This window comes from Pan troglodytes, chromosome 1 (genome assembly GCF_028858775.2).
Source record: "Pan troglodytes isolate AG18354 chromosome 1, NHGRI_mPanTro3-v2.0_pri, whole genome shotgun sequence".
NCBI classification, from domain to species: domain Eukaryota; kingdom Metazoa; phylum Chordata; class Mammalia; order Primates; family Hominidae; genus Pan; species Pan troglodytes.
In genome coordinates this window covers 193,672,137-193,687,549 of record NC_072398.2, presented here as the reverse complement: position 1 = coordinate 193,687,549, position 15,413 = coordinate 193,672,137, and the positions used below count along the sequence as shown (strand labels likewise).

Here is a 15,413-nt window from a genome sequence, read left to right as displayed (position 1 = left end):
TCCAGGCCTGTTCTCCAGGAGCCAGGAGACCAAGAGCCGGCTGCCTGTTAGAGGTCAGAAAGGGAGGTCACCCTCAGTCTTGCCTTTCAGAAGTAATTGATTTCTCCTTCCAACTCTGAGTCAAGGCTGAACAGAATAAATTATCACCCTTTCACAGTGTCATCACCGTCACACTCAGCCCCGGCTGCCATCTGCTTCTTCACCAGCATCCCCACCTAGCCAAGCTGGAAGGAAGGAGAGAACACGTGGACAGGTAGACCGCTGTGCTGGCCAGAGAAGGAAAAGGGCAAGAACACCCTGGGGCCCAGAGTGAGAGAGAGGAGGCTGGGGCAAACTTCTCAGCACTCCTGTTAAAATAGGTAAAAACGGCGTGTGTCAAACCAGCTGCACATCATCTCATTTAATCCTCGTGTCATCTTGGAGAGACAGAGCCTCTTCTCATCATCTGCATTTTACAGAGGAGAAAACTGAGGTTCAGTGGGATTACAGATCTTGCCAAAGCCTCACAAACAGGAAGTAGCAGAACCTGGACTTGAGCCACACCACATGGCTCAGGGCCTGTGCTTCTAGCTGTTTGGACTGCCTTCTCCCCAGCATACAATAATCTTCCCCTCCTCAACACAAGCTGGGGGTCATTCAAGGTGACGAGATTTGGGGAGCACCAGTTATTGGCTAGAAATTGCCAGCCACCAAGGAAACTGGGGATGTTGGATGTGGTCAGCACCACAGCTCATGGCCACCACCACTCTCCTGTCTCTTCATTGACCTCATGCCTAGTGTGCCTACTGAGCCCCTCCACCAGGTCTGTGCTAGGAGCTGGGCTACGTGGATGAACAAAGCCAGGCATGGTTCATCTCTCACTCAACTAACAGTCTGTGGGTGAGGTGTCCTGCCAGCAGAGTCGAGGTCCTGGAGAGCGTGCCCCTGCCTGGGCTTCCCGACGTCCCCAAGCCTTGCCTGCCCATCACCTAGCTTCCTGCAGCTGTCTTCAGCAGGGGCTCCCCAACACACAGTCAGGGAGTGCCCTGCGCCTCGCCTTCCGAAAACTCAACACATTGGCAACTATCTGATTGCAAACACCGGGTCTGTCTTATCCAAAGCAGGATCTTATTCATCACTGGAATAGAAAAAAAAATTGGGGAGGAGGAAAGAAGAAGGAGAGGAGAAAGGACAGGAGGGGGAAAGGAAAGGAGGGAAGGAAAGAGGGTGAAGTCGGGAAGAAAAGAAATCGGGGAGAAGGAAAAAACAAGGTAGAAGGGAAGAAGGAAAGAAACTTGGCCATTTTTGAAAGACCAGATGCACCCCCAAAGATCCCTCGCTTCCCTCTTGCTCTGAGCTGAAGCTTGAGTTTTTACCCAGAAACGTGCTGAGAAGGTAAAGCAAGTAGACCCACTGCAGTAGGAAAGAGTCAAGTATTTCAAGGATTTCCCAAAAGAAGAGCTATCAGCTTAGCTGAATTAACCCTTTCATAGAGGTCAGGGGTTGACGCCTCTCTTCTCAAGGCTGCCAGAGGCAGATGGAGGGGCAGAATGACCTCACATCTGATGACACCATGAACTTAGCAAAGGATCAGGCCAAGGCACCTGGAGAGTTCTTCTGGTTGAGAAGCCTGTGGCTGGAGCTCGGGGACATGCCGAGCTCCATGTTGGGCTTCAGCCGTTCTTGAGAAGCTGGTATGTCTCCTGCCGGCCACCTTTTCCAAGCAAGTCCTCAGGATGGCCAGCTGGATGGGCCCCGTGTGACACGGGCCGTCTAGGGCTGGTGCAGTCACTCTCTGCTCACACCAACCACTTGGCAGCCCGTGTTTGACGATGGGTTAATTCCTGAACAAAACACATAACGTAGGCAGTGTGATTCCTCATTTAGCTGTCAGATTGGGATAAAAAATGTGTGAGAGAGAAAACTCAAGGGAAAAAAAAAATTGGATAATGATGAATTGTGACTGAATGCTCCAAAGAAACACAAGCCGTCTCCCCCATCGTGTTGTGCCCGCTGTCACTTAATTTGAAAATATTCTAAGTGTGCAGGGCCTTCTCCTTGGCACTTTTCAGCTCTTCTCGAGAAGAGCCGGGTCCGCTTTTGTCACCAGTGTCATTTCCTCCGCAAATGCAGCAGTGCATGAAAGGCCCAGGTGGAAATGCTGGCCAAGACGCCCTCCCGTGGCCCCCCACGTGGCAGCACCTCTCATGCCACCCTCCGAAGAGATGAACAGACGCCTTTGCACTGCAGTATTCTAATGCCATCATGCACGCTCGCTTAGGAGGGAGCGACGGAGGGGGAGGAAAGAGAAACAAAATAATGCTTTTGCTGTGATAACTGTCAGCTCTGCCTGCGTCTAAAGAGAACTTGTTGTTTTGCAAAATGGAACATTATCCAAATGTACAGAAGCAATAGATTGAAGCAAGGAGGCTTCCAAGATCAGAAGTTGTCTGGCTGCCCTGGGAGTTGAAGTAAACACTTGTGTCTGGACGTCTCCTCGCACCCCACAAGGATGAGTTGAAAAATGAGCCACTCTGGGAGCCTCCTTGGGACTTTGGCCAGTGCCCTTTCCCTGAAGACAGCCAGGAATCACATGCCTCGGCCAAGGAAGCTCAGCTCCCTAGCAACCTCCAAGAACAGGCAGGCCACCTGCTGGTCGGAGATACTTTGGGTCTGAAGGCAGGAGGTGGGACATAATGACCTTTAGGGGGTCAGCCTGCCTGAGGATGGCCTGTGGCTTCTTGAACACCAGCAAGTTTAAATGGCACGCTGGGCGACCTTGAGAAGGTCCTCTCCTTCTCTGAGTGCCTGGCTGCCCATCTTGGAACAGGAAGCTGGGCTTGGACAACCTCCAAGTCTCCCTCAGGGGTTCAAAGCAGTGGGCTTTTGGGACTAGCACCACAGTCCAGGGGTTGCCCAAAGTGTGGTTTAAGAAACAGCCACTGGGGGGTAGATCAGCCCAAACCTTTCTGGAGAAGAGCAGACCTGGAGGTGGCTCATGTAATGGGAGGGGAAGATTAGATGTTTTGTTCCAAGGTGGATTCCAATGGTGGTCCATTGAGTATGAACCAAACAGGGAAGATTAGATGTTCCGTTCCAAGGTGGATTCCAACAGTGGTCCATTGAGTGCGAACCAAACGGCCTCACAGCAACCCTAAGAAGCAGGAATTGTTCTCCCCATTTTAGAGATGGGGAAATGGAGGCTCAGCAAGGTCGAGTGACTTGCCCCAAAACCTAGGGTCATGCTTGCCACTCTCTCATGCCAACACCCCTCCATCACCAAGCCCTTAGTTCCACCTCCAAAATACCTCTGGACTCTGCCATACCTCTCCACCCCCATTGCCACCACTGGAATCCAAGCCACCATTAACCTCCCTGGCATTGCCATGACAGCCTCCTAACTGGCCTCCCTGCCTCCAGTCCAGCCTCCCCACCATCAGCCAGAGGTCACATTCTAAAATGCAACACCACATGATGCCTGCTTAGACCCTTCAGTGGCTCCCCTTGGGATGAAATCCAGCTTCCTTCACAGGGTACTGGATGCCCCTCAGTCACCAGCCACCTCTGTAGCATCATCTCTTACCACTTCTTCCTCACACTCCAAACCCAGCCATCTGACTCACTCTGAGCTTTTCCCAAGAGGCAAGCTCTCTTTGCTTCTGGGCCTTTGCAGATGCTAATCTCTTTGCCTGGTGCACCCTCTCCTCTCCCTACCCTTTGGTTGTATCACCCTTCAGAGCTCCCGTAGATGTCACCTCCTTCAGGAGCCTCTGTGAACCACCCCCTGCCCCGAGGTTAATTTCCAAACCCCCTGTATTATTCCAGAGCCCCCTGCACATTCTACCAAAGTGGCCTATGTGCTGTCTGGGACCCCCACTGGCCCTTAATGCCAGAAATGCCTCATTCATCATCACACCCTGAGCACCCAGGACCATTCCTGGCACACAGTAGGCACTCCAGAACTATTTGCTGGATGAATGACTGACTGAATGAATGAATAAGTGAATAAGAGCATGAACGACACAGCCAGAGTGAGCTTTCCTTCTCCACGTATCCAAATGTGTAAAAAGCACCAGGCAAGTCCATCAATAAGGCAGGCACTCGCTCCTCGCAGCCTGTCCTTGGCTGGGAGTCGGGTGATAGATTTCCGGAGGTGATGCATGGGCGCGTGAGAAGGGTGGAGTGGATGCATGGAAGAATAGAATATAGATTTCTATAGATTAATCATTTGTCATTCCTGCCACTTGGCACACTCGCGCGCACTGTCTCTCTCTCACACACACACACACACGCACACACACACCCACATACTCCTTCCCTACCCAGGTTTCCCTGTTCACACCAAAGAAGCACAACTCACACGGCCCTTGGACCATGCAGCAGGGACCCACACACACACAAACACACACACCCCAAGCATCCCAGACACATTCACAGACACTTCATGCACGTTTGTGCATCACAAAAACCCTCAAATACACAAACACATACTCTGCACCGAATCTTCCTTCACATCTTCCCTGTCACCCCACCTAGGATACACACACATGCACACGGGCCGGCGTGCAGGTGTACACTGACTCTGACACACACAGCAAAGTACACACATACTCCTCTACACAGAGTAAGTGAGAGTGCACACTTACTCTTATACACACACAGAGCTGCACACTTAGAGGCATATACTTACTCTTACACACTGAGGAACTCACTTTTTTTTTTTTTTTTTTTGATACAGAGTCTCGCTCTTTCGCCCAGGCCAGAGTGCAGTGGCGTTATCTCAGCTCGCTGCAAGCTCCACCTCCCAGGTTCACACCATTCTCCTGCCTCAGCCTCCTGAGTAGCTGGGACTACGGGCGCCCACCACCGCGCCCGGCTAATTTTTTGTATTTTTAGTGGAGACGGGGTTTCACCGTGTTAGCCAGGATCTTTATCTGACCTCGTGATCTGCCTGCCTCGGCCTCCCAAAGTGCTGGGATTACAGGCGTGAGCCACCGTGCCCGGAACTCACACACAAAGGTGCACACTTACTCATACACACACAAAGGTGCACACTTGCTGTGACACACACACTCTCACAAATCTGCTCTCATTGCCTTTACTTGCTCACCTTATTCCCAAGCTCCCATCTGTCTTCCTTACGGAGCTGTGAGCTCCTCCAGGACTGAGGTCAGGGCTCTGAGCACTCACTTCTTTTTCTCAGGGGAGAAAAACCACTTCTCAGACCCTCCCTGAGGTCCAGCTCTACCAGGCCCTGAGCTTCTCCTCCCCAGGGGCCCCTCTCCCACCCCAGTGAGTTCAGCCCCATGCCCCATAAGGCAGATGCCTGTTCATCTATTTCTTGTGTTGGGTCCCCCACATTGCAGGTGAATGGCTGAGGGGAAGGCCAAGGTGAGCTGAGGGTGGGTTCCCCCAGTTACCTCTGCTGGCCTTACCAGTTGGGTATACATGGTTTCACATGTGCTCTGTGAGTTGCTTTCTATAGTATGCAGAGGCTGAGGAGGAAAGTCTCTTACATCCCAACTGAAGGGGGAAAAGCCCTAAGCCCAGCCTTTCCCTGGCCAGCCACTCCAATTAGTGCTGGGAAGATAGAGCTCGAAGGAATGCCCCTTCCCCCAACATCCCAGAGGCCCCTGCATCTGCCCTCCCAGAGGCCCTGTCTGCCCTACCTGGAACTCCAGGCACCCCGAGGCACCTCCTCACCTTGTGGGACCATGCCCTCTACTCCAAGTTCTCACAGCATCTCCCAAAGACCCCCACAAATACCTCTTGGGGTCCCAGGCCCAGAACCTTCATGCATTTCTCCGAAGTTCAGAGCTGTTATCACACACACACACACACACACGCACACACACACAGTCCTCCAGCCTCCAGACCCACAGGCTATGTGAGTGCCCTGTGTTCACTGAAGCCTTTGGAGTTATCCTGAGCTGCCCCCTTCTGCCTCAATAGCACTTGAAGACTCTCAGCTTCTGCCCTGTTCACTCTCCTAAGCCCACCTTTCCCACAAGTTCCCCTATACTCCCTATCCCAGTCATCTGCATAAACATGGAGTTTTTACCTTGCGCTGCCAGAAACCTAGCCCTTGACCTTCCTCCAAGCCTCCATCCTGGATTCTGGTTATTAGAAACTAAACCCTTTAAATGTCTCACCCTCCCCAAAGCCCAGAAACCTAGGTACCCAGATCCCTACCTACTCCCAGAAGGGAGCTTCTCCTGAACTGCACCTGTCATAGCACAATCAAAATGTCAGTCATTACTCATTCACTTATTCACTCAAACTCTTATTATTGGCTCCGAGCTGTGTCCAAAAGGATGGTCAGTGCCTCTTCCAGGGACTCTGCCTCATGGAGCTTGCTGTCCATGGAGACCCAGGCACTCACAGAAGAGCTAGATCTAAGAGCAGAGAAATGACTCAAAATAGGAACAGGTCACTGCTGGCTGCAGGGTCAACAGGCAATGACTCCTGCCCAGATCCAGGGGCACCATCAAGACTTAAGAAGAGGCCAGGCACAGTGGCTCATGCCTATAATCCCAGAACTTTGGGAGGACAAGGTGGGAGGATCACTTGAGCTCAGGAGTTTGAGACCAGCCTGGGCAACATAGTGAGACTCTGTCTCTACACAAAATATAAATAAATTTTTAAAAAGACCTAGGAAGAAAATCTTACAATAAGGGGCCATCTGGTCCATGCCCCTATTCCCAAGAACAATGGATCCCAAGCCTGCCAAGCAGAGGGGAGCAACCCCCAAACAACCTCCATCTCTTAACCCACCCCAGAGATGCAGCAAAAATAACCAGCCCTTCCTGACCATGTCGGTTTGGTTCCCCACTTACATGCCACATACCAACTGCCACGACAACTTCATAACTTTCTGAAGGACTGGAGGGGAATCTAGGGGCACGCACAAACCCACACAGGGGACACCACTGTGGCTCAAAGGGGTCATTATTTCCTCCTAGGAGTCCTTGATTATTTGCCTGGAAGAGGGGGCCCCAGAATGTAGGAACCCTAAGCTCCTCAGACCCCCACCCAGGAGGGGCTGTCTGGTCTATGGGGGGCTTCTTGTGCCCCTTCTGCTGGATTCAAGTTTCCTGGTGCCTCTTTTTCCTTCCTAGGGATCCCTCCATCCCAGCATCTCTGTGGATGCTTAGGCTGGGGCAGGGGGTTGGGGAAATGCACAGAACCACCTTCCATTGCCTTTGATCTCCGTCACATTCAAGCTGCTTCAGCATCTAACTGCCTCTCTCGCTCTTCTCATCTCCCTTTGAAGTCCTTAAGTAAAGATGGCTGTAGATTACAGCCATTACAGCCGCCTGGAGTGAGACCTTCTCAGGCTGCCTTCCTTTTGCCACTAGCCTGTCTGTTCCATCTGGAGGTTCCCGAAGCCCCTGCTCCAGGCTGGCGAATGCCAAGGCTTCTCCCTTCCACAAGTCCAGGGCATTCATGCAGTAATGACCCAGCATCTCTTTGTTTGCCTTGCTCCCATGAGACAGCTCTACAATGACTTTGCCAGCTCTCCAAGCACTAAGCTGAGCATCCCTGGGGATGTAACCAAGGCTCCCAAAGTTTCCATGAATGGTTTGAGGAACTCTCCGCTGGAGTGAGGTACCACATCACTGTCATCTGAGAGTTTAAAATCAGCCCCCCAAATTAGGATCTGCTCGGTACTGCACTGAATGGGAAGATGGCCAGCATCTCTCTCCTCTTTCTAATACAACTTTGATTTTCTCTGGGCAAATTGCCTCTTCTCCATCCTTACCGAGGTCCTTCCTCCTCTCTCTCTCTTTCTATCTCTCTCTCTCTCTCTCTCCATCTCTCTTTCTCTCCCTCTCTCTCTCTCCCCCTCCCTCCCTCCCTTCCTCCTCTCTCCTCTCCCCTCTCTCCATAGGCTCCTCCACCCTTCTTTGCAGCTTAATGCTCCCAATGCTACCTCTGATATGTCACTGGAAACCAGAGAAAACTTTTTAAAGCACAAATCACACCACTCCTCTGCCTTAAACCCTTCAAAGTTTTACCATTGCTTCCACAGTAAAGAATTAAACTCCTTAACTGCTTCACATGTGCTGGGATGCCAGTCTTGTCCTACTGACCCTCTTTGCTGTCCCATTACTGCCCCTTGCTCTCTCTCTGGGGTGGACTTTTGCTCAAATGTTCTCCTCCTCCCTCATTGTCTGAGGAATTCACGCCCGCAGAGCTCAGTCCACCTAGCACAGCCTTCAGGAAGCTTTCTCTGGCCCCACCATCCAGGTTAGGTCTTCCTAGGATTACTTTCTTAGAAGTGTTCTCCTTTCCTTCAAAGCACATGCTTTGGTTTTAATTAGTCACTCATCTGTGTGACTATCTGGCTAGTATCTGCCCCCACAATTCCATGAGACAGAGAAAAGACCTCGCCTGATTTTATTCAGAGTCATCACTAGGGGCTAACACACCACATTGACCCTCATGGGCACTCAATACATATTACTGATGGATGGAATGAATGAATGAATGAATGAATGAATGGCTGAGAAAAGGCTAATCACTGTAGGTTTGACAAAGCTGGTGGCCCCCATCCAGGTCATCTTAACACTCTGATCATGCCATTTTATTAGACCAAACACGAGACTGGCTCCTAAGAAAAAAAATAAGAAACAGCCCCTCTTCTCAGCCCCACTTTGATTACACAGAGCAGTGCCATGGAAGCTCAAGTGCACAGATATGGGTTCAAGTCTTAATGTCAGCTCCTCCTGAAAAATCCACACTCTATGAAATAAAACAGTAATTCCAGAAGACCTGTGCCAATAAACCCAGAACTTCACAGACCAGCCCTCTTCCTGGTAGGTCTCAGCTTGCACAAACCACCTTCAGGTTTAGAATCAAGACCAGAGAAATGGGTAGACCAGGAAAATTCTAGGAGCCCATAAGAGATGCTGGAAAGGGCCAGAACCTGGAAGTCCAGACCCTTAGCTTCAAATCTGATATTCACTCTCCCAGAGCATGTCCTGGGGTTGTCATCTCCCTGCCTCATTCCAGTCCCCAAGCCCTTTGGGGGCAAAGAGCTCAGCGCCGAGGACCTTGGATATTTCTCCCCTCCTTTGAGGGTGGCAGTGGCTGTCAGTTCACTCCTGGGTCCACGCCCACTCCCCCATCACATGCCCCCACCCCCTGAGCTCTGGCTTTTGTTCTGGAGAAATCATGTTCTTCGATTCTGCTAGAAATTAAGATGCACTCTACTTGGTTAGTCACCCCTGCATCACTAAAACCAGGGGAAAGAACCTGCTTCTTGTCTTCCAACTCTCTCCTCCAAAGGCCTTTTCAAAGGGAAAGGGAAAAACCACACAGCGACACCCCCTTGCAGCTCCAGGCGCTTTAATGAATTCCAGCCTTCAGGGAGAACGACGGCTGTGTTAACGGTGCTGGTGAAAAATGAGGGGAGGAACAGGGAAGCAAATTTCTTTTTATTGACTTTTAGTGAGCTATTTAATCCAAACAGCTCATTATCTGCAATATAAATATACTATATAATGGATTTTGCAATAAGAACAATTAGTTTTGCAATTAGCATGAGAATAAGCTCTCCCCAACTGCAGAGAAGGCAAGGCCTAGGCATTGGGGGTTGGGGAAAGCTGGGTTGGAGGAGGGGTGTGAGGAAGAGAAGTAAGAAAGCAGCCTTCCAGGTGAAGAAAGCAGAGCCCTGTCCCCCTCCTCCACTCCATATCCCATGAAGGTCTCAGATCTGCAGGGATATTGCCAGTAGACAAGATAGCAGAGTCACATTTGTTAAAATATAGGCTTTCAGCAGAGCTGGGTTTAAGGCTCAGTTCTGTCACTTCTCAGCTGTGCAACCCCGGGCAAGTCACTAAAGCTCTCTGCAACTCAGCTTTCTCATTTGAAAAAATGGACATCACGGTAGTACTTCTTTATAGAGTTGTTATGAAGGATGACATAGGGTGATGTACCAGTCTTTGGCATAGAGTACGTCCTTGATAAATGCTTCCGAGGGTGCTGAGCTGGGATTTCTTTGCATCTCCTTGGCCAGCCTCCAGGTAGGAAGGAATTGTGTCTGTCTTTCTCACCACTGAATCCCTAGTGCCTGGCCCAGTACAGAGTGGGCACTTAATAAATATTTATTGAATAAATGTTGTTAAGCAAAGGAAACTCAATGGCTGCTTGGCCCGGTGCCTGGTACATAGTAGGCCCTTAATAAATATTCGTTGAATAGATATTGCTAAGTAAATGAAACTCAGCAGCCACTTCCCTCCTGTCACAGGGCAGCAGCCTTGTCTCAGGAAGCCTTGCAGATAAGCATAGCGGCAAAAATCAGTCTGCAAAACAAAGTGCTCTCTGCAGACCCCATGTCCAGACACAATTTCATGAATTTCCGAGCCCAGCTCTCTCTGCTTTCTGCCTTAGAGTCAGGGTATCCCACCATTGTTCCTTCTTCTCTGTGGCCCAGTGCCTTCCTGAACACAGCTTGGGTTCAGCCCTGTCCCTCCAGCTGCGCCCAGTCTCCTGCTCCTGCCCTGGACTGGAATGTGGGACACACTGGAGTTCATAGGCAATGGGAGAAGTGCTCGCATTGTATTCCAAAAGCAAAGGGAGCAGAACTTTGGGATTTTCTGAATAATCCCAAACACAGGTAAGCGCAGTAGTAAACGCACTGACACTTAGCCAGACAGCCTGGGTTTGTATCCGGGAGCTCCGTTTCCTAACTATGTGACATTGGCAGGATCTTTGATCTTATTTGACTCATCCATAAAATGGGAATCATAATAATGTTCATTATCACCCAGAGTTTCAGGAGAATTAAATGAGAAATCCATGGGAAGCACTAGTGTTTGTTCCACAGTGAGGTCTCATCAAATGTTAATTACCATTGTGGTTACCATCTTCTGTGGTAGAGTATCAAGACCACATATAGACCACATGCCTGGGACCCAACTCCACTGCTTCCTGTCCTCTCTCCAGCAAGCTTTGGTAAAGGTGTTTCACCTTGGTCTCAACCAGGTAGCAGGTTCACTTTCAGATACTTCACACACACGATGGCATCTAAGCCTCATGTCTCTACAAGTTGGTTTAGGAATTGTGCAAGTGAGGAAGTCAAGCCTCAAGGAGGTGCAGGACTTGTTCAAGGTCATGCTGCTGACCACTGGTGGAGCCTGGACTCAGCTCCAAATCTTTCTAAGCTCCACCCTCTTCTTCAGGAGCTAAACATGATTCTGAAGAAATGAACAAAACAGGAAAGAAGAGAGTCCTTTTGCTCTTCCACTAAGTCTCCAGATGTTTTGCCTGGTGCCCTGGTGCATCGTTGCTACAGTGGCAGGAGCAGGACTTAGTGGAGGAAAGAGGATGGGGCCGTTAACGAGTTCCAGGATCCCCCCAAGTCAACCCCTGGGACACACGGTCTAGCGATATCCAAAGACAGACTTCCTGTGCTCACCATGGAGCTCCTGACCTCCTGATCTTGGGCTGAGGCTGCAGTGGCCTTCAACCCCCACCAATGGCCAGCTACAGAGGGATACTCAAACATGTGGCACACACACAAATAAACAGGCAGAAAGTGAAGCTTCCCTGTACAAGAGCACACCGACAAGGAAAGTTCAGCTACAGCCCTGCTGAAGAAGGAAGGTGGCGAGAGGTCCCCCACCCAAAAGCAGAATGGATTCTCTCCAGATACAATGGCCAAGAACCTTGGCTCCAAGGATGCCCAGCCCCAACCTGAGCCCCAGTTCCGTTATTTGTCTGTTTTGTGATCCTGCACTAGTCACTTGTTCTTCCTGAGCCTCCGTTTCCTCATCTGTAAAGAGGTGATGGTAATATTCTACTTCTCGTGACTGGAGCAAGATAAAGCCTGGGAAACACAGACACTCTCTTGGCACCTATCCAATGGCAGCTCTCACTGTCACTATCACTCTTGAAAAGACGGGGGCCGCGTGTGGCATCGTGCCCTCTCCCCGTCTCAGCTTCCCGCCTGTGTGAGACATTGGGCGCGGTGGTGCCCAGGGCCCGGGCCCTTCCTCCTCCCGGTGCCCTTGCCCTCGCTCCCCCCTCTCTGCAGCCTCCCCGGAGCCGTCTGCGTCGTGTCCGGCTGAGCCCCGTGGCCCTTTCTCAGGAGAGCAGAACGGAGTGCTGTTAGTCACGGTGTGGAGAGATGCAATCCATCCGAAAAGGCCAGCGGGACGCGGAGAGGTCATCTCCATTACAAACTGGCTGTGATTAAGCCATTACTTACCGTAATGGGATCCTTTCAGTCGTAGGTGATGCCTGCCACAGCCGATAAGCCGCAGCGGCCACCGCGGCCCGGCAGGCTGCAATAACACAGGCTCTCCCCTCTGTGACAGGTTCAAGCTCTCACGCTCATCGAAAAGTCCATTTTCCAGCACAACTGGGTACACTTCCCCATGACAAATGCCTGTTCGCCTTTAATCTGTTACCAGCCGAAGAAGCCCAAAGGAAGCACTCCATCACGGGAAGAATGTTTTTATAAGCGTGCTCTTTGAGGGCCCCGAGTGAGGGGCTGCGGCAGCGCGGGGACGCGGGATGGCTGCACATTTACGGGGGACGACGGCGGGGGTGGGCACAGGCAGGTCCAGAGCTGCTGCTGGGAGGAGGGGTGTGCCCATGGTGTGTGGGTACGGGAGGAGTGTGTGGGTTCACACAGGCGTGTGGGGGTGTACCTTCATGTGCCTGTGCTTCAGGATGGTGTGGGGGCGTCTGGGAGGGTGTAGAGGTGTCCACGTGTGCTCATATGTGTGAGTGCACGTGTGTGTCTGTGAGCCAGGGCAGGAGGGGGATGTTAATATCTACAGTGTGTGAGGAGATAAGTGCGGGGTGGTGGGGTTCAGATACGTACGTGTTCAGGATCCTGGAGCTTCTACAAGTGTGTAAGAGTAGAGGTGTGTAAGTGTGTGCGTGCTTGCATAAGGGTCTAGGTGTGTGTCTCTGGGTGTGTGTGTGTCCCTGGCTGAGGGCCCAAGTGTGTGTGGGTGTGCCTGAGTGTGTGTGTGCCTGTCTGTTGGGGGTGTGCGTGTGTATGGGTCTGGGTGAGGGCCTGGGTGTATGTGTGTCTAGGTGTGTGTGTGTCCCTGGGTGAGGGCCTGAGTGAGTGTGTGTGCCTGTCTGTTGGGGGTGTGCGTGTGTATGTGTCTGGGTGAGGGCCTGGGTGTATGTGTGTCTAGGTGTGTGTGTGTCCCTGGGTGAGGGCCTGGGTGTGTGTGTGTCCCTGGGTGAGGGCCTGGGTGTGTGTGTGTCCCTGGGTGAGGGCCTGAGTGAGTGTGTGTGCCTGTCTGTGGGGGTGTGCGTGTGTAGGTGTCTGGGTGAGGGCCTGGGTGTATGTGTGTCTAGGTGTGTGTGTGTCCCTGGGCGAGGGCCTGGGTGTGTGTGTGTCCCTGGGTGAGGGCCTGGGTGTGTGTGCCTCTGGGTGTGTGCGTGTGTCCCTGGGCGAGGGCCTGGGTGTGTGTGTGTCCCTGGGTGAGGGCCTGGGTGTGTGTGCCTCTGGGTGTGTGCGTGTGTCCCTGGGTGAGGGCCTGGGTGTGCGTGTGTCTCTGGGTATACGTGTGTGTGTCTCTGGGTGAGGTCCTGGGTATGTGTATATCCCTGGATGAGGGCCTGGGGGGGGTGTGTGTGTCCCTGGGTAAGGGCCTGGGTGTGTGTGTGTGTGCCTGGGTGAGGGCCTGGGTATGTGGGGCGTGTCTAGGGAAAGACCTGGGCATACATTCCTGTGCACATGATAGAGAGGGTATGTGTGTGGCATGTATGTGATCATTCACGTGTCTACCTGAAGAGGGACAGAATGAGTCTAACTGACAAAACCAGCTTCCCCAGGCCCCACGAGTGATTATTTTCTTGCAGTCCCCAGGGCCTCCTGAAAATGTGGGTGTGGCCCTAAGCACAGGCCCTTAGGTCCTCATAGTTCACGCCAAGGTTGTCCCAACACCTAGGAGGTTCCTGGGAGGCTGGGGATGCACCCTGAACTGGGGATTGGGAATGAGGAAGGGGGCATCAGTGCCCAGAGATCCTCTCCTTCCAGACTAGATTCTGGGTGCAGAGTCAGGGCTCCAGAGGATCTCAAGATCCCCCTCTCAGAAGGGGCACTCAGTTCCGGGTTGACACTAAAGCCTACAAGAGTCATGTCCATCTGAGGATGGCCACGGGGTGGGAGAAGTAGGGCAACCCTGGGGCAGCCCACAGAGGTACTGGTAGTGCTCAAGCTGCCTGACCAGCCTAGAGTCTGCCAAGGCCAGAAGAGCCAGACATGGAGACAGCCAGGATGCAGGAGAAGGGTGGCTGCCTTGTGCCCAGGAGTTACTAAAAGGGACGCCGCAGCCTAGGGCTCTGCAGTTTTCTGGTCTGAGGAATGCGCCCCTGGTGCTGGAGGGAGATGGAAAGAAACATGCACCAAGTACCCAGCATGTGCCCCACCCTGTGGGAAGTGCTTTACAAACTTGGTCTCATTTCATGATCATCAGTATTGATACCACCATGCACTCACCACCAGCAGGCACAGGCACTGTAGCAAGGGCTCTACACTCAGAATCACCCTGGATTTTTCTTAAGAATCTTTACTGAGGACCCATTCTGTGCCCACCAAGGACTTTGAGTACATTATTTATTATGATTATGGCATGATTATTATAAATAGCTATCACTAGATGTTGGTGGGAATGCAAATTAGTACAGCCACTATGCAGCACAGTATGGAGGTTCCTCAAAAAACTCAAAATAGAACCACCATATGATCAGCAAGCCCACTACTGGGTATAGATCCAAAAGAAAGGAAATCAATACATCAAAGAGATAATCTGCACTCCTGTGTTCATTGTAGCACTCTTCACAGTAGCTGAGAGACAGAATCAACCTAAGTGCCCATCAAGAGATGAATGGATAAAGAGAATGTGGAATACATACACCATGGAATATTATTCAGCCATAAAAAAAAGAATAAAATCCTGTCGTTTGCAGCAACATGGATGGAACTGGAGGCCATGATGTTAAGTGAAATCAATTAGGCACAGAAAGACAAATATCACATGTTCTCACTCATAGGTGGCAGCTTAAGAAGGGGATCTCATGAAGATAAAGAGTGTATTAGTGGTTACCTGAGGTCAGGAAGGGGAGAAGTGAGGGGTATGGAATAAATAAATAAATAGCTACCACAAATTGACCCCTTATTCTGTACAAAGTATGTGCGTGTGATTCACACACATGATCTCATTATATGAATAGTAATAGCAATAGCCAACGGCTGATTGAGCCCCTAATGTGAGCATTATGTCTATAACAACATGAAGTCCTCCCTGAGGAAGGTGAGGGTCAGGGCCAGGCAGCCAAGTGCTTTGGGTCCCACCACCAACCAGCAGAGGATCCAGCATTAGAACTGTGGCCTGCCTTCCAGAAGGCTCCTTGAGGGAAGGCTCTAGCAAGAATATCTCCTTTGCCTGCCTCTCACCCTG

The 15,413-nt window shown here is 51.4% G+C and overlaps 1 long non-coding RNA gene across 1 annotated transcript in view; it reads right to left on the bottom strand.

The window, feature by feature from the left end:
• The window catches only part of LOC104007359 (uncharacterized), a 56,105-nt gene extending 43,369 nt beyond the window's left edge, over positions 1 to 12,736 (bottom strand). The window contains exon 1 of the long non-coding RNA XR_681558.4: positions 12,194 to 12,736. This is a non-coding gene — a long non-coding RNA (uncharacterized LOC104007359). The remainder of the gene's footprint in view (positions 1 to 12,193) is intronic.
• Between the last annotated feature and the right edge of the window lie 2,677 nt (positions 12,737 to 15,413).